The sequence below is a fragment of the Pristiophorus japonicus genome, chromosome 13 (assembly GCF_044704955.1).
Source record: "Pristiophorus japonicus isolate sPriJap1 chromosome 13, sPriJap1.hap1, whole genome shotgun sequence".
NCBI lineage: Eukaryota > Metazoa > Chordata > Chondrichthyes > Pristiophoridae > Pristiophorus > Pristiophorus japonicus.
In genome coordinates this window covers 112,663,405-112,685,179 of record NC_091989.1, presented here as the reverse complement: position 1 = coordinate 112,685,179, position 21,775 = coordinate 112,663,405, and the positions used below count along the sequence as shown (strand labels likewise).

General features: G+C 49.8%; 1 protein-coding gene across 1 annotated transcript in view; it reads left to right on the top strand.

Moving 5' to 3' along the window:
• Positions 1-21,775, top strand: part of LOC139278243 (adhesion G-protein coupled receptor G2-like) — a 108,680-nt gene that overhangs the window by 25,274 nt on the left and 61,631 nt on the right. The gene's annotated exons all lie outside the window — the stretch shown is intronic.

Below are 21,775 nucleotides of genomic sequence, written 5' to 3'. Positions count from 1 at the left end.
CAGCAATGACCCATGATTAACAATTAGTTGAATGATTAGAACATCTTTCCCGGGAGGCAATTTCCCGGGATACAGTTGTGACTCCCTCCCTCGGGCGCAAACTGCCTTGTACCCTGTTAGTGCCCCCTGGAGGCACTAATGGAGCTATAAAAAGGGGCTATTTTTCTCCCATTGTTTTTAAAATTCTCAGCTTTGTGTTCAAATCCCTCCATGTCCCTCCCTATCTCTGTAACCTCCTCCAGTGCGACAACCCTCTGAGATCTCTGCACTCCTCCAATTCTGGCCTCTTGCACATCCCAGATTTAATTTGCTGCATAATTGGCAGCTGAGCCTTCAGCTGCCTAGTCACCAAGCTCTGGAAATCCCTCCCTAAAGCTCTCTGCCTCTCAACCTCTCTCACCTCCTTTAAGTTGCCCCTCAAAATTTACCTCTTTGACCAAACTTTTGCTCACCTGTCCTAATATCTCTGTCGCTCGGTGTCAAATTTTGTCTGATTCCGCTCCTGTGAAGCCTCTTGGGATGACTTACTAAGTTAAGGATGCTGTGTAACTTTCAAGTTGTTGTTGTCCGAGGGTAAATAATATTTGCTTTAAGCTCTCCTCTGGATCCCCTCCAATTATGTGACATCATTTCTGTAAAAGCGAATACAAACTGAACACAGTACTCCAAATATATCCTCACCAGGACCAGATGCAACTATAACATTACCTGCCTAGACTTAAGACACACCCTTAGCTATACATCCTTCGCCTTCTTCAGTACCTGTCAACTGCTGTGATCTTTTTGCAACGTAAGTTTATTGCAACTTGCTTCATGAACATGATTTCATAGGTTTATACTTATTTGTGTTGAACCCCATCTCTGCTATTGAACAACCTGTCCAGATCGCTTTTGATTTTAACACACTGGATAGCATCATTGGCCACTGCACACACCTTGATGTCACCTCAAACACCTTAGAAATATTCTATCTTCTGAGTTATTTATAGAAATTCAGACAACACCAGCCCCAACTGAAGGATTCCACTGAAAGCTTGTTTTCACTCGGACACCTTCCCAATATTTACGATTGCTTCTGTTTATCACGACTGGAACATCACTTTACAAGTGTGATAGAATGGGGCAAGTGAGGGAGCCATTTGCAATCCCTGCTGTGCTTAATTGGGTCAAAGAAACAGTCCGTGATCTCCCATTGATTTGGGTCCACTGCTCGCTCTGTAGGAAAGCTGGAAACTGGAAGCGAATTCCTGGAATGGAGAACTGGTGATAGAAATTGTATGTGTGGTGCTCATTTTTTGGTGTAAAATGAGTACGAAGCATATTATTTTTGCTCCATCTGTGCAGGTACTGTTTCCACCACTATATTCATGAGGCAATAGTGTATTTGGAGTTCAGCTTCCATAAGAAATGGCCATTACATGTTTGGCTCTTTATCCTTAAAGTGGAATCTGCTCAACAGTTGTTTTAAGTAGCTGTTTGTTGATGGAACAATTTCTGTGTTTATTTCATGATGTCGTGCATTTCATTACTTCAGCAATATAACCTTCTTAAAGCTGCCCAGTTTAGAAAATAAACAGATTGTCGAAAGCAGACAGCGTGTTCTTTTGAGGCTATTCTTGGGTACACTGTCAGTGCAACATAGCAGGAGGTTTCACTACATCCGACCAGGCCGTCCAAACAGGCAATTAAAGAATATATCTGATGTGCCACAAAAATAAACAACAGAAAATCAGTATGTAGAATATTTCCTAATCTAACAGGCCAAAGAAAGTGGACATGTTTTGGATGTAAAAAGCTTAAAATACTTTGGAAAAAACTGCTGGGATTTTCGGAAACAGTGGAATAGGTTGCAGCGAAAGAATGGCGTTCACTGCTCATCACGCTGGCAGCCGCCCACAAACTTTTGGCGACCTTTTGAGCGTAAAGTTGTGCTATGTAAAGATAATTTCCAGCACGGTGCCCTCTCCAGGGATCTGGGCGTCTGTGAGCAGGGAAAGCAAAGGTGTGGCTCTTCAACCAATCAGATTGAAGAATCCTCACTGAGACAAGCAGGCCCCAATCTTGACTGCGGAGGAGTGTTGTGAATGGGGGGGCAGGAGTTTTGGTCAGGCCCTGTACACTGTGCAGCTTCAATGTCTTAGTGTGTGTTTTTGTCCAGCAGGTTCCCCGCCTGGAAGCCAACCTGATTGACAGGCTTGGCTCCCTATCAGGCAGGGAATGTTGCAGACCAGAAGCAGATAGGGAGCCTGCAGCTGGGTTATTGGCAGTGTGGAGGCGGGCAAGGTGGGTGGGGGGGGAGTGGTGGCATCTGGATCTTTGGGGAGGGTAGTGACTGATCCCAGGGAAGGGAGTCCTCTGATCGCAGGGGCGGCGGTTGGGGGGAGCTGATGTTCCGATGGCAGACAGTGAAGCAGGTGAGCTTGGTGGACTGGGAGGAAGCTGTCCCGCTCCATCTGGCCCATAAACAGTCCTTTAAAGGTACTTGGGGCTGAAGTTGCCCTCTGCCCGAAACATGGCGCCTCTACCTATTTTTAAGAGTTCTCTCTGTCCCAATGCACGGGGCGGACAATCTAGAGAAATTCAGCTCTTCGAATTTATTTTTGTATCAGGGCGGAAGTGGTGTCATCAGCCAGTCAGAATGGCCGTTGCTCCGAGTCATGAGCGCCGCGCAGATGACATCAGCACCACGCGGACGTGCCACAAGGTTCTTCCCCTTCAGCTGAAGGGGTGGGCTGCTGTGAACTCTGCAGCCACTTAAGTGGCAAACACTGGGCCACCAGGGAGGGTTTTGGTCAGGCCAGTGGCCCGGTACCCAAGAGGGGGTGCTGGGTTGCCTGTTGGCAAAACGACACGTTGTGTGGGAGAGATTCAAATTATCTTCAACGATTCAAGATCCTCTGCAATTTATATTTGAAACGAACTATTTCAATACTTGTTTGTTGGCAATCCGGCCGAACCCACGGCCACCATTGTCGGGCCGACCTGGCAGTCGGCTGACAATTAAAATAAAATGGCAGCCGCGGTAGTGCGCCCTCCCCTTTAAGGGCGAATGTGCCGCCCAGCCACAAGAAGGTTCCTGCCAGGAAAGTCTGTCAGTGGCATTGACCCGTGGGGGTCGCCGCAGGTCTGTAACGGGTCGGTGCGCGCACGACGTGGTGGGAAAACGGGTGGGTTGGTCCCGTACACCCCTCCAAAAATAAAGGAGGGCAATTTACCCCCACTCCCCCCCCCGCCACCTCTCTCATCGAGCAGTGAGTCCTTACCAACCTGTGGCCGACTCTTTGAGGCCGTCACGACTCTTATAGAAAGGGACAATTTTGGCCCTACTTAGCTCTTCCAAGAAGCAATCGTTTCCTGAGGCCTGGGAAATGCAGCTGGACAGGGTTAGACCTGGAAGCCAGGTTAAATCTGAGTCATGCAGCCTCATTATAACATTTAAATGACTAACCTGCCTCCTGAGATTAGGTTTCCTGCCCACCACCCCACCCCCACCCAATCCCGTCTCCATTACAACCAAAAGTGGGTGGTTGGAGGTGGGTTAAGTTTGAGATTTTTTAATTTTCATATCTCACCCATCCAAAATGTACCCATTTCTGGCTGTTAAAATTCCCATCCCCCCTCGAGTCTAAACCAAGAAGTATCAACCAGGAAGTATAATTTAGATTTAATTCAAAGTAAAATCGTGTACAGACAATGAAATAAAGAGAGGGAAAGAAAGATAGGTTTCAGACAGAGATAAAAGAGAGACAGAAAAAGTTTAAAAAAATATATACATTACATTTTTTTAAACCTCCCAACATTATTTAAATCCTGAAGGAATGAGACTCAACACGTGTAAAATTAAATTTTCAGTGCCAGAGATGTTGTTTGGCTGTAATTATCACTTCTCACACCGTCATAAATTCAGTGCCGAGTCTATCAGCACAGAGCGTTACAGCACAGCCCATGGAGGAGCAAGGTAACTTGGACAGCAATTTCAGGATTTCCACGTTTAACTCTACGTGTGCAGACTCTGGAAGTTGCTGTCCAATTTATTCCATAATAACTGAGCGCTGATCTCCTCACCGTTATTCCTATCACAAAATCTGGGCCAATTAATAGATTATTTGTCTTTATTGGTGAGGCGTTCTTCTTGCGTATGGCAGTAACAAAGCAAGGGGGGCAAAATTGGCACACTGTGTGCCTCCCGTTAGTGCCTCCGGACGGGCGCAAGTGTGTTTTTGCCCATGATGAAGGGGTGCTACTGGCTCCCGCAAAATTGGCACACTGTGTGCCTCCCATTAGTGCCTCCGGACGGGTGCAAGTGTGTTTTTGCCCATGATGGAGGAGTGCTACTGGCTCCCGCAAAACTGCACGGGTGTTCGCCCCAATCCCGCCGGTTGCACCCTGCTTCCACTGGTAGCGCCCCAGGCCTCTGCATCTCTGGTGATGATGTCATCGCTGTGCGCAGCGACCCGTTTTCACCCCACGGTGGTAATTGGGCAGTGCCCCATGAGGCTGTTGTGGGCGATGTCGGTGCCAGCCTTGCGGGTCGCGAACCGGGCCGCACTGCACTCTTGGGGCGAAATTTAAAGGGGAGCTAGGCGACATTTTTATTTTTCGGCCGACGTACCTGTCCAGTCTCCGTGTGATTTTTCCAGGGTCCGTGCCGCGATGGTGCAGCCAAGCACTTTGCTTCAGTGCCGGGCTGTAGCCACAACAATTCATATCCCCGGTGGACGAGTGGAGACCCTCTCAAACCCATGCAGAGCTCACATCGTGCCCTCCCCTTTATCCAAAGGGAAGGAAGGACCCTGTGATCACGTCCGCAGTAGCGCTCCAACTTGCACCCGCTTAGTGCCGCCGACTCGCCCCCGAGAAGAAGTTGAGCGTCGGACCAAAGCAGTAACCCCAAGTTAGGTCACTGAGTGGGACCTCTACATCAGGCGCAGGAAGTCCCATCTCACCTCGCCTCGGTTACCGCCCCTAAATGGGACTTTACACAATGTGCTCCCCAAATGTCAATATCTAAGTCAGATATCTAGGCCAAAGATTCATATCTAACAGCATGGCTACCTGCGAATTTCCTCTGAGGGCAGTGCTCATTGATGTACCCAGGGTCTGATTAGGATCTTCACAGCCACATGATGGGGATGCTTTAATCTTCCATCTATAAAGAAGGTGTCGGCATTGACCATGACCAGTCTGAGGTGTTTGATGGTTGTCGACTGTTTACGAGGAAGATTTATTCCTTCAGGTTGTACTGTGGGGTCCTCTATAGGGAATCCATTCCGTATGTCACTGTTCATCCAAGCATTTCACCATCGGTCATCAAGTCTGACGGGAGATCACTGAAGGACTTCGGCGATAGTCCAAAATAGCTTCTTGATTTGAGACAGATTGGTGGTAGGTTGTTCAAGTCGGCCTTGTCTTTGCTGGTGTAGTGGTTGTATTCTCTAGACACTGCAAACTCATGGTGTAAGTGTGGTGGTGCGATGTTTATAAGCACACGCAGCGAAGGTATTGGTGTCGATAATAGCGTGCTGGTATTTTCACTGTAGAGTTCAGCTGGACATCAACGTATTTGATATGCGGACTTGATAGCCATGCCGGAGAGCAGTATCCCACTATAGACTTGTAAGGGGAGCTTGGGGTGTGGGTTCGAATCCACACTCCCCTGAGGTTCTGTACTTGTGATTTATGAGGATGGGTGAGTAATGAGGCACTAGACACAGTGGGTGAGATTGCAAAATGGCTAATGTTGTTTATTTAGAATAGTAAACACCAAGATAGAGGGCATAGGAAGAGGTCATAAATAGCAGTAATGGCACAATCTCACTCAACAACACGAAAAATTCTCGCAACAGGGAAGGGGAAGATAAGAGGTTGAAACATTTCATCCACACACAAACCCCCACCTCCCACTCCCACCCTTCTTACCAATTCCGATCCTAAATTGAGTCTGTGAGGGGGTTTGGGCTTTACTCACAATCCTATCAACTCCGGATTTCTGGGGGGCACTTATTTCAGCTCGGGGTCCCTCTGGGGTCGGTTTTCCTCCTCGATGTTGCATCGGTTTCTTCTATTTGCCTCTTGGTTGGCTCCTAAGCAAAAAGCTGCTGCAGTTAAGCACATCTTCCCCAGAGCGAGGGCCCTGCGAAGAGCTGACTCAACTCCCCTTTCACTCAACTCAACCACAACGAAAACTGACTCCCACCTTCCTAACTCAACTCTACAACTTAATGCAAAAGCTGACTGCAACCTCCAACCTCCAACCCCCTTGTGTGTTTTTGCAGCATTTTCTTATAGTCCGTTCATCTTCGTGCCAAAACTGCATGCCATTGTCTTGGGTCTTCCTTGAATAAAATGGGGTGTGAATCGCCGTTCGATGTGTATCGATCCGTCTGGAATGGGAGATTAGCCACACCTCCTGTATCCTGTCGCTCGCTGATGGGGTGAATGAAGATGATTGTTCACTATCTCGTCAGAGGTGCGACTCTGTCTGGGCTGGCCAAAATGATTGCATCAGACCTGTGGGCCTTTGTTTAATTATTCAAACTGATACCCTTTGTGTTGCCTTGTGTATTACTGGGGAGATTTTGCCTGGACATGTTGCCTCTTCTGTGAGGGTTTTAAACGAAAAGCTGGAGAAATGTCCTTTTAAAATATAAAGTTGCTTTGTATCTATTTTCCTGGAAGAACCGAATGTACACTCTACCCCTTACAGTAGCTGGCTCATCCCCCGTCCGGTTCCGTGCCCCTGCAACACTGTCTGTTACTGTACAGGGTGGCCACTTTTGGGAGAACGCTATGGAGATGCCTGCCGGGCATAACTTCTTTGATTCCCACATGCACACACACTCCTAACTCTGCCTCCCACCATTTATCCCAACACACACTCACTCCCCACTGGGTGCCCGTGATGGTCCGGTAGGTGCTGTTGTCCAGTCTCTCCCAATCTGCTGTCAGGTTTCCCAAATCCTTGCTCAGCTTCCTGAGCCACCACCACCTTCCCACCGGGATGTGCCCCTTGCAGGTCAGGCGAACCCTCTTCCCAACCACTACCCTAACCCGGGATGCAGTCACCTCAATGCTGGGGCAGGAGACTGATGCTTCCCCATACGTGACCCCAGGGTGGCTGGAGTAGCTAGTGGAATTGGACCCCAACCACCCTGGCCACCTTCCCCTGTGGGTATATATTGCGGTCCCCTCTACCCCTGGTGTCCCTTCTCCTGTGGTGACAGTCGGTGCCTGCCCCCCCTGAGCATCCAAAAATAATGGCTTCTTCAGTCTCTCCCCGATAGCCGATGCACATTCTGATGTAGGTGCACAGGAGCAGGATTTTCCTCATCTCTGGTTCCTCTTCTGAAAGACAAAACCTCATTTGGTTCAAAAACCCTGAGCCCCTGGCTCATCCCTCCCTCATTTTCCACTCTGTCTACACCTCACAGTACCCCATGCACGGGTTTAAACTGTGTGTGCCTATCGGTCTGACCACAAACCGCAATTTTACTGTGGAAGTCAAGGGGCTTCAAATCATAAACACTTGAAACAACAAACAAACCTTACACAAAAGAGGAAGTGAGAGAAAAAAAAAGAAGTCCTGGCTTCCTCTCCAATTGGCTCAAAAGCCTCACTGTTAAACTCCCTATATTGCAGAGGCCACCTGAGCCCCACTGCACTAGAGAAATCTTTATATATATCTGTACACACCTACTGCTCTCCTTTTTAACCTGCTTGCCATCCTTCCCGGGTGGCTGTGCTAATCCCTGAACGCTAATTGGTTTTCCTTTTTTGCGGGGGAATGTAGGGGGGAGACCACCTCTCCTTTGGCCTCTTGGGCCGGACTGACCTCCGCGGCCCCTCTGTCTCCTCTGCCAAGGTGTCCCCCAAGCTTCGGGTGGTGCCTACTGGGCTGGTACAGCCCCTCACCCCCTCCAGGGATGGGACACTGCCCTCTGTGGGCTTTGGGTTGTACAAGGGTTCCACCCGAAACCACTCGCAGCTGATACTCTCACAGCGTTTCCTCAATTCTTCGAGGGACCACTCACTACTGGGACCCACTGCCACCCTCTCTCCTGCAGGCTCTGGGCTGTCTGCACCAAAAGCTAGGCTATACCCGACAGGTTCCTCACTGTCGGCAACCCCTTCCTCCGGTACAACCCCTTCCCTGTCAGGAGACTCTCGTTCTTCCAGGGACCACTCACTGCTGGGACCCGCCGCCACTATCTCGCTTTCAGGCTCTGGGCTGTCCGCACCGAAGGCTTGGCTAGCCTCGACAGGCTCCTCACTGTCGGCGGCCTCTTCCTCCAGTACAACCCCTTCCCCGTCAGGAGACCTTGGCTGCGGGGTCACGTCCAGTGACTGGCTGCCTGTCCTGCACGGCCCTTTTCCCCTCGTCCCTCTCGGGAAAGTAAAACAGGCTGCTACGGACCCTTGGCACCCTTGGCTGCGGAGTCCAAGCAGATCTCCTAACGGGTGGAGGTGAGTCCTCGTCCCATATGTAAGGTGGGAATCCCCCTTCCTGTGGGTCCCAAATCTGTGGGTAGTTTGTACTTGTGAAGCAACTCACTGCTCCTTGTGGTGGGATCGATGGGGCTGCAGTGGTAGGCTGGGGGCCTGGGCTTCCCATCGGGATTATCCCTCCGGGCTGCCCTTTCCCACGAGATTTTGCCTTGTTGGGGTTAAACAGTTTACATTGGTTAATGTGAAACCATTTAACCCGGCGGGGCATCTTGACCGCTTATACCATGGGGCTTGCCTTGTTGTCAATGCTGTAAGGCCCCATGTATAGTGGCTCAAAGACTTCCACTCTGGCAAAATTGCGGACCATGACCTGGTTCCCCACCTGCCGCTCGTGGTGTTTGCTCGGTTCCAGCAGCAATCGGTTGGTCTGATGTTGCTTCCCCATGGTTAGCGGCCGCCTGCCAGTGAATCTGCTTGAGGTGCTCCAACAGACTCTTGGTAAAGCGGTCCCTATTCACCTCGGGGTGAATCTTCCATCAGGACCGGGGTAAGTACATGGGTGAGGGTTCGCATGGCTCTTCCAGTGCTTTTCGACTGGCTGGCCCAGATCCCCATCAAAACCAGGGGCAACCTCTCCACCCACCTCTGCGGGGAATCCCCAGTCTCCTTCCTGAGTTTTTCTTTTAAGGTCCTATTCATACGCTCCACGAGCCCCGAGGACTGGGGGGTTGTACGCGACGTGCCACTTCCCCTCAATCCCCAGCACCTTAGGGTTGCCTGCATGACCTGTCCTGTGAAGTGGCTTCCCCGGTCGGACTCCATGTACTGTGGAAGTCCCCACCTGGAGAACACCTCCCTAACCAATATCCTGGCAGTCCCCGCTGCTGTGGCTGTTCGGCAAGGGAAAGTGTCCACCAAAACCAGGCAGTACCGGTACCCTCCCTTAGCCACAGGTAGGGCCCTATGTAATTGATTTGTATCGATTGCCATGGTCTCGCTACCCTCCTTGCGGGTCCTAGAGACATCTTTCTTTTCTGGGGATCTGGATTATTGGTTGCACAGACAAGACAGTTCGCGCAAAATTCACAAGTGTCTTCCCGGAGCTGGGGCCACCACCCGACCTGTTCCACCTGTTGCCAGGTGACCTCCGGTCCGGGGTGTCCAGCTCCAGGGCCTGCGTGGGCCAGCTGAAGGAACTCCCTCTGGTGCTGCTGGGGCACTCTCCACTGCTCTCCTTTAAACAACATCTTCTCCCTAACATGGTTGCCTGTGCCTCCGTACGGTCCTTCGACCTTTTCTCCAACAGTCAGCTTGTCCACGACGGACTTGAGGACGGGATCTCGCGCCTGTACCTGCTGGAGGTCCGGGGCCAAAGCCACCCCTGTGCTCCCTTGTGTCCCCTGTCCACCCCGGATAGCTGCTATGGGGCCTGCCTCGAGCGGGTTCCACTTGGTTCCCGTTCGGGCTCCCTCTTTGGCCAGTTCATCTGCATTTTGGTTCCCTGCAGCCCTGGGCTCATGTTTGTAATGGGCCTTTACTTTGTGAATGCAAATGTCTGCCCCAGTCACTACTGCCTGCATGATGTGCTGCAGTAGGGGTTTTATGGCCAGGGGCTTACCGTCTGCAGATGTATACCCGTGACGGATCAGATGGCTAGGTACTCCATGCAGGCATTGCAGGTGAACATACTATCTGAACAGATGGTATAGGGCCGTGGGAATTCGTCGGGGTGGGTGACTACATACATAACTGCCAACAGTTCAACATGCTGGGCGCTCATGGTAGTTGGGAGCTTTATGGCCCTGGCAATGCCTGCCTGGGGATCATAAATCCCGCACCCTGTGAGCCTTTCCCACCCACCACCGTGCTGGACCCGTCAACATAGATCTCCCGGCCGTGGGGATCGATCCCGGCCCGGAGCCCTATGTCCACGTCCCAGACCCCCTCAATGGAGCAACAGTGGGCTTTCCCGGAGTACAGCATGTTGCTTGCCAGTCGGGGCTCACACATCCCTTTTACACTCAAATCCATCTGTGAGAGCAGGAGGGTCCAGCGAGCAATGCGTGCGTTGCTCATTGTCCCATCCTTAATTCTCCCATCCAGCAGCATCTGAGTGGGGGTGTGATGAGTGAGGAGGGTGATTGGGGACACTCCTGTGAACACCTGCAATCGCTTCACAGCCCAGTGGGTGGCCAGCAGATGGCTTTCACAGTTTGAGTAACCCCTCTCAACCTCAGTGAGGACCCTGGAGGAGTAGACCACCGGTCTCAGCTGGCCGTGCCGCTGTTGCATCAGCACAGCACTTAAGCTATCCCCGCTGGCTGCTACCTCCAGGAAAAATTCCTTGTCATCATCTACCGCTCCCAGGGCCGGAGCTTTCTGCAGGTCTCCCTTGGGGCGGGTAAACGCTGCATCACAGTCCTCATCCCACTGCCACTCCACGCCTTTGTGCAGGAGCCAGAGTAGGGGAGCTGCAATGGCTGAGTAGTCCTCAATGAAGTCCCTGCAGTTACTGGACAGATCCAGGAATGACCTCACCCCTGTAACTATAGTCGGAGCCAGTAACTCCTGAACTGCCCTCCTCTTAGCCTCATCAATGGCTCTCTCCCCTGCATGCATAGTCAGCCCCAGGAATTTTGCCTCTGTCTGGCCGATCTGTGCTTTCTTAGGGTTTACTTTAAAATCCTCCTTGTGCAGCAGTCCCAACAGCTCTGCCTGCAGGGGACCGTGCTCTTCCTCCGAATCGGAGAATAGCAGCAGGTCGTCCACGTACTGGACTAGCTGTCTGGGTCTGCTGAACTCTTTCAGGCAGTTGGCCATACAATGATGAAAAATGCTCGGACTGTTGTGGAAGCCCTGGGGAAGACAGTTCCAGGTATACTGCTGTCCTTTGAATGTAAAGGAGAATTTGTACTGGTCCTCCCACCGCAGCGGGATGGACCAGAACCCATTCGAGATGTCCAGCATTGTAAATACGGCTGCGGACATGGGGGTGGCTGCGACCAGGTCGGCTACGTCTGCCACTGTGGGCGCACAGGCGGGGATATTTTTATTGAGGACTCGGTAGTCCATCGTGTCCCTCCAAGAATTGTCCGTTTTCCTAAACGGCCAAAGTGGAGAGTTCACATGTGTGGCTATTGGTCTCAACACTCCCTTCTGACTAGAGATCCCAATGCGACCTCTAGGTCTGCCTCAGCCTCCCTGGGAAAATTATACTGCTTCTGGGGCTTAGACATGGGGTCCCCATCTACTCTGACCTCGACCCATTTATCCTTCCACAGTCGTGCTTATGCCTGGCAAATGCCACCAGGTAGGCCCGCACAAAAGCCTGATAGATCATCGGGGTGTCGTCTACCAGAGCGCCGAAGTCATATCCCTCCTTCGGCTTTACAGTGCAGAGGGAACCCTTCCCCTGCTTCCCCTGGATAACTGCTGTACCTTCCCCCTCCCTGGTGTCAGCTGTGCCCCACAGATTTTCTGGCCGCTGAGGAAATCTGCCCCTAGGATGCCTTTACCCACTCCCTCCCACGGTAGAAGAACACACTTCCACATGGTGTGGAGGGTGCCTATGTGTATCTGCAGTGGTTTGGAGAAGAAGCCCTCGCGTTCTTCTCCAGTGAAGCTGGTTAAGCAGTAGGGGATCCCACTGGATAGCGGTGAGGTGGTCGGGTCGTCTACATGAACCAGGGTGCACGAGGCCCCTGTGTCCAGCAGATACTCCCCCCAGACCCCTTCAACCCCCATCACAACACGTGGTCTGCTCCACGCATCATAGGTGACCGGGCAGAGGTACACAGGTTCCTCGGGGTCTAGTCATTGGGGGGTGTTGGTCTGGGCCTGAGGGACTTCGCCCCCGGTCACGGCCGCGACCTACCCAGTCTGGGCAAGGAGTGCCTGCAGAGCCGCGAGGAGACCCTCGAGTGGGGCGGCAGGGCTGGGCACAGCTGGTTTGGGAGGGCTTGCGGCCGCGGGGACTGGGGCTGAGGTTGGGACCTGTGGACCTCTCTTTTCCTGCCTCCGAGCCTGGCATTCCCTCCTCATGTGCCCTGTCTTCCCGCACCCATAGCAGACCACCTCTCTGCCTGCCTGCCAATTCCCTCCTTGCGTCCACTCTCTCTTATCAGAGCCGGGGCGGATCTTCCCCTTGGTGGGTTTCTCCCCCCCGATTCTGCCATTGTGAAAAGAGAGGGTCAGCTGCCTCAGCACCGTCTCCTCTGTTGCTTGGGGGTCTCTGAAATCGAACCACAGGTTGACCTGGGCGCACAACTCTGGTAGGCTGTTTGCCACCAGTGCACGCAGCCAGCGACCACGTCGGTGTGCATCCAGCTGGGTTCGGTCCAAATTCCCCCCAATGTCTTCCTCATACACTGGCCACAATCGATCAGTGAATGCCTGGGGGGTCTCCCCGGGTCTCTGGACAGTGGCCTGTACCCGGTCGAACGGACAGCCGCCGTTCAACCCCATGACCTCCAGGATATCCTCCTGGAGAGCGGCCACTGTTCGCTGACCCCTCTTGCTCTCAGCAAAGAGAGCCTGACACAGGGCTGGGTCCAGTGAGAACAGGCGCAGTTTGCTCCGTTCGGCCTCATCGCAGTCATTTATGTCTCCTACCTGCTCTACTTCCATAAAGTGGATAGAGGGGTCTCCTTTTTGGGTAAGTTTATTCACATGGGCCACCATCTGCCGCAGCTGGGTCGCACTGTGGGGAAGGACGTGTTGGTTCTGTAGGGGACCTTCAGCCTGACCCACTGCGGGTGGTCCGAATCTACTCTGCCTGTTGGGGCACATTGGGGCTGGTCCCAGAGGTTTAGATTCCAGCATTTCACCCTGCCTCTCCTCCGGGATCCCCAATGGGGCTGTGGGAGAGGGCCTGTAGGATTCTTCCTCCCTATCCTCCTCCCCACAGCCTGTTTCACTATGCTCCCCCCTCCGTACCTCGGCTGGGCTGATAAGGCACACCACTCCTTTACTGGGTGCCTTGCTTTCAGCCCAGCCAAGGGCTTTTGCCTCAGCTCGGGCCAGAGCTTTGGTGTTGGGCCGGGTGGGGATTCGAGTCTCGGGCACATCCAGAGCTTTTGCTCCGGCTAGAACAAGGGCTGCTTTTGCTTCAGCCAGAGCCAGGGTGAGCCGATCAATTTGTTCCTGAAAGGAACGATGATCCGCCTCTGCCCTGTTGTGGCACGCCTGAAGCGCAGCCTGTAGCTGGAGACTCTTGCCCTCGCCCAACCTTCCCTGGTTCTGAGCCTGGGCAAGTTCCTCCTGCAGGCCCCTGACGTAACCTTTCCCTCAGTTACCTGGGACTGAAGGTACTCCCTGTGGTTGCGATAGCTTTCTCCATCCCTCTCTTGTTCCTGCCTCTCCCACTTTAAATCCTGATCCAGCTTTTCCCTTTCTTTGCTGGTCTTTACTAGCTCCTCTCTCTGCTCAGCTAACTCTGTCTGCAGGACATTTACCTGCCTGTCCAAGACCTATATTTTCTTCTGAAAGCAAATCAGCCACACTGCCTTTTCCACTGATCTTTTATGATCTTTACTCTGGGTCCACCTGGCTACTGCGTCCTCAGGCCGTTCAGCCCTCAGCAGCGCCTGCACCCACTTCCTTGAGCAGTTTATCCTTGCTGTTACATACCTAGCAATCCTACCCTACATTTTATACTCCTCTCCACCAAGACTGACTGTCTCTTCACCCTCAGTCACCGTACGTACCACCTGGGTCGCCATTGTAAAGGGAGCTTGGGGTGTGGGTTCGAATCCACACTCCCCTGAGGTTCTGTACTTGTGATTTATGAGGATGGATGAGTAATGAGGCACTAGACACAGTGGGTGAGAGTACAAAATGGCTAATGTTGTTTATTTTGAATAGTAAACACAAAGATAGAGGGCATAGGAAGAGGTCGTAAATAGCAGTAATGGTACAATCTCACTCCACAACACGAAAAATTCTCGCAACATTAAAGGGGAAGATAAGAGGTTAAAACATTCCACCCACACACAACCCCACCTCCCACTCCCACCCTTCTTACCAATTCCGATCCTAAATTGAGTCTGTGAGGGGGTTTGGGCTCTACTCACAATTCTATCAACTCCGGGGTTCTGGGGGGCACTTATTTCAGCTCAGGGTCCCTCTGGGGTGGGTTTTACGTTGTCGGTCGGTTTGGTTTTCCTCCTCGATGTTGCGTCGGTTTCTTCTATTTGCCTCTCGGTTGGCTCCTAAGCAAAAAGCTGCTGGAGTTAAGCACACCTTCCCCAGAGCGAGGGCCCTGTGAAGAGCTGACTCAACTCCCCTTTAACTCAACTCAACCACAACGAAAACTGACTCCCACCTTCCTAACTCAACTCTACAACTCAATGCAAAAACTGACTGCAACCTCCAACCTCCAACCCCCTTGTGTGTTTTTGCAGCATTTTCTTATAGTCCGTTCATCTTCGTGCCAAAACTGCATGCCATTGTCTTGGGTCTTCCTTGAATAAAATGGGGTGTGAATCGCCGTTCAATGTGTATCGATCTGTCTGGAATGGGAGATTAGCCACACCTCCTGTATCCTGTCGCTCGCTAATGGGGTGAATGAAGATGATTGTTCACTATCTCGTCAGAGGTGCCACTCTGTCTGGGCTGGCCAAAATGATTGCATCAGACCTGTGGGCCTTTGTTTAATTATTCAAACTGATACCCTTTGTGTTGCCTTGTGTATTACTGGGGAGATTTTGCCTGGACATGTTGCCTCTTCTGTGAGGGTTTTACACGAAAAGCTGGAGAAATGTCCTTTTAAAATATAAAGTTGCCTTGTATCCATTTTCCTGGAAGAACCAAATGTACACTCTTCCCCCTTACGGTAGTTGGCTCATCCCCCGTCCGGTTCCGTGCCCCTGCAACACTGTCTGTTACTGTACAGGGTGGCCAGAGTCCCATCATCCTTCGCGGCTGCAGTTGGTCATTTTAAAATGGCATCTTCCCATTCTCCCTGTCACATGTCTCCGTGGTTGGTTTTGCACAACCTTATAGGCTATACCAGGGCAAGTGCTGCCGTACAGAGGGTTTGAGCGTCTGCTCCTCATGTGGATCTGGTGAGTTTCTGGATCAAGTTGACCCTACTCTTTAGTTTTTTGCCAAGGTTCTGGAGATACTGTCTATGTGACGGTGCGATCGAGCGCGACCCCTAATTAGGATGTGTTTTTGGCCTGGTTATCTCTGCGCCGCAAAAAGAGACTTTCAAAGCTGGTTTTAGAAACATAGAAAATAGGTGCAGGAGTAGGCCATTCAGCCCTTCGAGCCTGCACCACCATTCAATAAGATCGTAGCTGATCATTCACCTCAGTATCCCTTTCATGCTTTCTCTCAACACCACTTGATCCCGTTAGCCATAAGGGCCATATCTAACTCCATCTTGAATATATCCAATGAGCTGGCATCAACAACTCGCTGCGGTAGAGAATTCCACAGGTTCACAACTGTCTGAGTGAAAAAGTTTCTCCTCATCTCAGTCCATATGGCTTACCCCTTATCCTTAGATTGTGTCCCCTGGTTCTGGACTTCCCCAACATCAGGAACATTCTTCCTGCATCTAACTGTTCAGTCCTGTCAGAATTTTATATGTTTCTATGAGATCCCCTCTCATCCAGTGAATAAAGGCCCAGTTGATCTAGTCTCTCCTCATATGTCAGTCCTGCCATCTCGGGAATGAGTCTGGAGAACCTTCGCTGCAGTCCCTCAATAGCAAGAATGTCCTTCCTCAGATTAGGAGACCAAAACCGAACACAATATTGCAGGTGAGGCCTCACCAAGACCTGTACAACTGCAGTAAGACCTCTCTACTCCTATACTCAAATCCCCTAGCTATAAAGGCCAACATACCAATTGCTTTCTTCACCACCTGCTGTACCTGCATGCCAACTTTCAATGACTAATGTGCCATGACATCCAGGTCACGTTGCACCTCCCCTTTTCTAATCTGCTGCCATTCAGAATATTTTGTCTTCGTGTTTTTGCCACCAAAGTGGATAACCTCACATTTATCCACATTATACTGCATCTGCCATGCATTTGCCCACTCACCTAACCTGGCAAGTCACTCTGTAGCCTCTTAGCATCCTCCTCACAGCTCACACCACCACCCAGTTCAGTGTCATCTGCAGATTTGGAGATATTACACTCAATTCCTTCATCTAAATCATTAATGTATATTGTAAATAGCTGGGGTCTCAGCACTGAGCCCTGCAACACCCCACTAATCACTGCCTGCCATTCTGAAAAGGACCCGTTTATCCCGACTCTCTGCTTCCTGTCTGCCAACCAGTTCTCTATCCATGTCAGTACATTACCCCCAGTGCCATATGCTTTAATTTTGCACACCAATGTCTTGTGTGGGACCTTGTCAAAAGTCTTTTGAAAGTCCAAATGCACCACATCCATTGGTTCTCCCTTGACCACTCTACTAGTTACATCCTCAAATAATTCTAGAAGATTTGTCAAGCATGATTTTCTTTTCATAAATCCATGTTGACTTGGACCGATTCTGTCACTGCTTTCCAAATGCTCTGCTATTTCATCTTTAATAACTGATTCCAACATTTTCCCCACTACTGATGTCAGGCTGACCGGTCTATAATTCTGTTTTCTCTCTCCTTCCTTTTTAAAAAGTGGTGTTACATTAGCTACCCTCCAGTCCATAGGAACTGATCCAGAGTCGATAGACTGTTGGAAAATGTTCACCAATGCATCTACTATTTCTAGGGCCACTTTCTTAAGTATTCTGGGATGCAGACTATCAGGCCCCGGTGATTTAGCGGCCTTCAATCCCATCAATTTCCCTAACACAATTTCCCACCTAATACGGATTTCCTTCAGTTCCTCCTTCTCTCTAGACCCTCGGTCCCCTAATATTTCCGGAAGGTTAATTGTGTCTTCCTTCGTGAAGACAGAACCAAAGTATTTGTTCAACTGGTCTGCCATTTCTTTGTTCCCCATTATAAATTTACATGAATCTGACTGCAAGGGACCTACATTTTCTTCACTAATCTTTTTCTCTTCACATATCTATAGAAACTTTTGCAGTCAGTTTTTATGTTCCTAGCAAGCTTCCTCTCATTCTATTTCCCCCCTCCTAATTAAACCCTTTGTCCTCCTCTGCTGATTTCTAAATTTCTCCCAGTCCTCAGGTTTGCTGCTTTTTCTGGCCAATTTATATGCCTCTTCCTTGGATTTAACACTATCCTTAATTTCCCTTGTTTGCCACGGTTGAGCCACCTTCTCCGTTTTATTTTTACTCCAGACAGGGATGTACAATTGTTGAAGTTCATCCATGTGATCTTTAAATGTTTGCCATTGCCTATGCACTGTCAACCCTTTAAGTATCACTCGCCGGTCTATTCTAGCCAGTTCATGTCTCATACCATCGAAGTTACATTTCCTTAAGTTCAGGACCCTAGTCTCTGAATTAACTGTGTCCCTCTCCATCTTAATAAAGAATTCTACCATATTATGGTCGCTGTTCCCCAAGGGGCCTCGCACAACAAGATTGCTAATTAGTTCTTTCTCGTTACACATCACCCAGTCTAGGTTGGCCAGCCCTCTAGTTGGTTCCTCGACATATTGGTCTAGAAAACCATCCCTAATACACTCCAGGAAATCCTCCTCCACTGCATTGCTACCAGTTTGGTTAGCCCAATCTATTTGCTTGATGGGTGTTGAGATGGAATGTCGAGGTGACAGTCTTTTACGGGTTTGGCCGGAGTCGACATTGGCGGAAGTAGACCTCCATCTTCTGTAAATCACTGGTCAGGGTCTCCTCGGTGATGGACAGATTCGTGTTTTGCGTGGCCAAGACAATTTCATCAACGTATACAAAGTTGCAGGACTTTATTTCGGCAGATCACTGGTGCAAAGGTTGAATGATATGGATGCCAGAATAGAACCCCGTGGGAGTCTGTTGTTGCTAGGCGTTAAGCACCACCTGGGCAGAGCACAACGTAAAATGTGGCGGGGAGCATTGCACACTCCTTACAGAATCTGCCAGATTTTATTTATACGAACTTAAATAGAAGGCAAATCATTGGATTCTGTTACCCACGGGAGATCTTCCCTGCAAATTTTCTTCTTTGCTCTTTGTTCAATTGATGCTTAATTCCGGGGGTAAAAACAAAAATCTACTCCAATGTATTACATAAAGACCCAGAGGTATTTTTAAGTGTAATTCTGCAAATAAGTGCTTATTATCGCAAAACCTTGTAGAATGGCAGTTAATGGGGCATGAATGTAGGCTAGTGAGCAGAAATATGTTCTGCAGCAATCCAGGATCATGATACAAAGTCAGTTAAGAACTATTTTGAATGACTTCAAGATGTCTACAACTGTGGATCTTGGGGAAAGGGGTGGAAATTAACATTATGGGCTGTCTGCCTGCCAATTGAACAGCCTGAGATATGAAGATGGAAGCAAACTCAATTCATCTTGTTTAGTAGATCCTGAGTGTGCTATTACCAGTTACAACAGTGCAAAACTCTGAAGAATAGTTTGTTTGGTCTGATCTTAATGCATCTGACATTCGATTGCCTAGAAATGTGATCGCACCCGATAATGGGTGCACAGGGGGCAGGACGGGTACTGCATGTGCCTGTTGGCATGGTTCCAGGCAGCAAGTTAAATTTGTGCTGGAATTTCATGAAAATGATTCCAGCATGGATCTACCAGTACCAGCGCGACTGATTGGTTGCACACCTGTTTGGGGGCGAAATTTGCGTTTGCTGGTTTTACAGGGACGTAGTTGTTCATGACCTTTGCAACTTGATGTACTTTACACAACCTCATTCTGCAAAGGGTCATTGCGATAGAGCAGATGGAGAAAAAAGAACCTGCCTTAAACATTGCGGAAGAGAATCCCAGCTACCACCTGTGAGGCTATGAACATGCAGTATACAGAGATCTTGCTTTGGATGCAAACTTGGTGTTCGACCATGACACATTTCATGGACCACAGAACACAGGCCTTAACAGGGCAGCAATACAGAATGCAATGCTAAAACATGGGCATGCTTCTGTATTTAGAAAGTAGATGAACTGTTGCTAGAGTGTCCTCAATTCTCCCTCTTTGATGTTCCATTTGTATTCCAGCAAAGTGCTGTTTAGATGGGATGTAAGGTAATATTCTAAAACTAGGCAAAGTATGAGCACACTTGGCAACCCTCCGGATCTGGTCACAACAACAATAACAACAACAACAACAACAACTTACAATTATATAGTGCCTTTAATAGTCACAGGTGAGGCAGCATTCATTCTTTCTGTTATCTATATCCAGGCTGCTCTTGTACTACTCTTCAGAATGGGATGCCACTTCAGCATCTCCTGCAGCAGGCCCTTCCAAGCTCCATTCCAGACAGGATTGATTACCATCCTGGCCTTGCTACAACCATTTCTATCCCTATATACATCCGATCAGTTGGATGATCGTGTGTTTCAGATCTCACGAATACTACGCCAAGGAATCCGGGTTGTTTGCAAACGACTTTTTGCCCGGCGCAGCAACGCTAAAAACTCCCGCTCAATTCTGCGGTGGTTTAGCGGTAACCGGTAGCGCCCCACTCCACTGTACCAGCGATGACACATCATCACTGTGCGCCGCACACCGTTTTCGCCCTGGACCCTAAATTGGGTATCATCCCCTGAAGCTACGCCAGGTAATACCAGCAACAGCTTCAGGGGACATGAACCGGGTAACAGGCCTCTCTTGGGGCGCTACTTAAAGGGGAGGTATGCGCCATTTAAAAAAAAAAAAATGTGCTTGTTGTCGCTTTGAGTGTGGGGTCCATGCGCGATCTGCCAGCCCGGTGCTCTGCTTGAGTGCTGGGCTGTTGGCTTGGCCCCCTGCCACCCCTCCGCTCCTCAGTGGTCCAGGGAGGACCGTGCAGATTGTGCAGCTTGGGCCTTTCCTTTTAATTTAGGGAACAGCTCCTCCTACGCGGTAGCGCTACACGGCCCAGTGCGTAGCGTGCGCCCCGCTGCCTCCGCTTCCACCCGTTAGCACCCCAGAAAGGAAGTGGAGTGCATTATTTTGCGCAAAATGTCCCGCCTCTCAAATGCGCCCCAACGGAGCGCAATGAAATGTTTCCCGTAAGTTTCACACGAGTCACAGCCTGCTGCTTACGTCCACTCAAATATGCTTAACTCAGTACGTGATTGAGGACCTTTTTAACTGGACAATTAAATGGAATGACCCATGGTATAGAAGGGTAGATCTGGAAGTCTACTTCAAATTACGTTATGACAGTGGGATTAGGGACACAGATTAAAGCTAACAAATGGCCAATTTAGAAATTATGTCAGGAAGTTCTTTACACAAAAAGTGCTCAACACATGGGATGCACTTCAACACAGGGTTTTAGAAGCACTAATCGTTCAACCCGACTGCCTGCCTCTCTTCTCTCTTCCGCGGTTACATCTGAGCCAGGGTGACCCTGGAGATGGAGCATGCAGTGTCCAACAGTATGCTCGCGGCATTCCGCGAGAGGTGGGCGCTGGAGGGACGGGATTGCATCATCACCCCTGGCAACCAAATTTTAATTTGATCCAGTTGACTGTCCAAAGTTTAGTTTGTTTAATTGTGTCGGTTTTAGTGCCCCCCCATTTAATCAGGGGGCACTTGATTTACTTGAATTACTTGATTTACAGGTGCAACTTAGAATAGTTGTAGAAGCATTAAGATCATTTAATAAACAGTTGAATACTGTGGTAGGTGACTGCAGAGTCTTTCTGGATTAGAAGAGCAAAGTGATCTAGGGGTACAGATACACCAATCACTAAAGGTAGTGCGCAGGTAAATGATAGCATTAAAACCAGCAAACCCAGCAACGGGCTTCATTTCTAAGGGGATAGAATTGAAAAGCAAGGAAGCCATGTTAAATTTGTATTGAACCTTGGTTAGTCCACACATGGAGTACTGTGTGTTATATATGTAAACCTGTAAATACCTTGTTTAACCACCAGAGGGTTCATCCCTGGAGTCCAAAGGGATCCCACAATCCCTTGGGAGCACCTATACATAAGGAAGCCTCACGGGCTGGAGAGGCACTCTGGAGATCTGTAATAAAGGACTATGGTCACACATTAATTTGAGCTTACAGTATCTGGTCAGATTCTTTATTCAAGACATAACACTGTGCATAGTTCTGGTCTCCATATTATAAACAAGATATAGAGGTATTGGAGAAGGTGCTAAAAAGATTCACATGGATACCGGAATTGAGGGCGAGAAATTGAGTGTAGCCCTGTCTGGGGCGCCAAAACTTTAAAAGTTGAAAAATTAGCACCAGGTGCTAATAATTCTGGCCTCACGTCA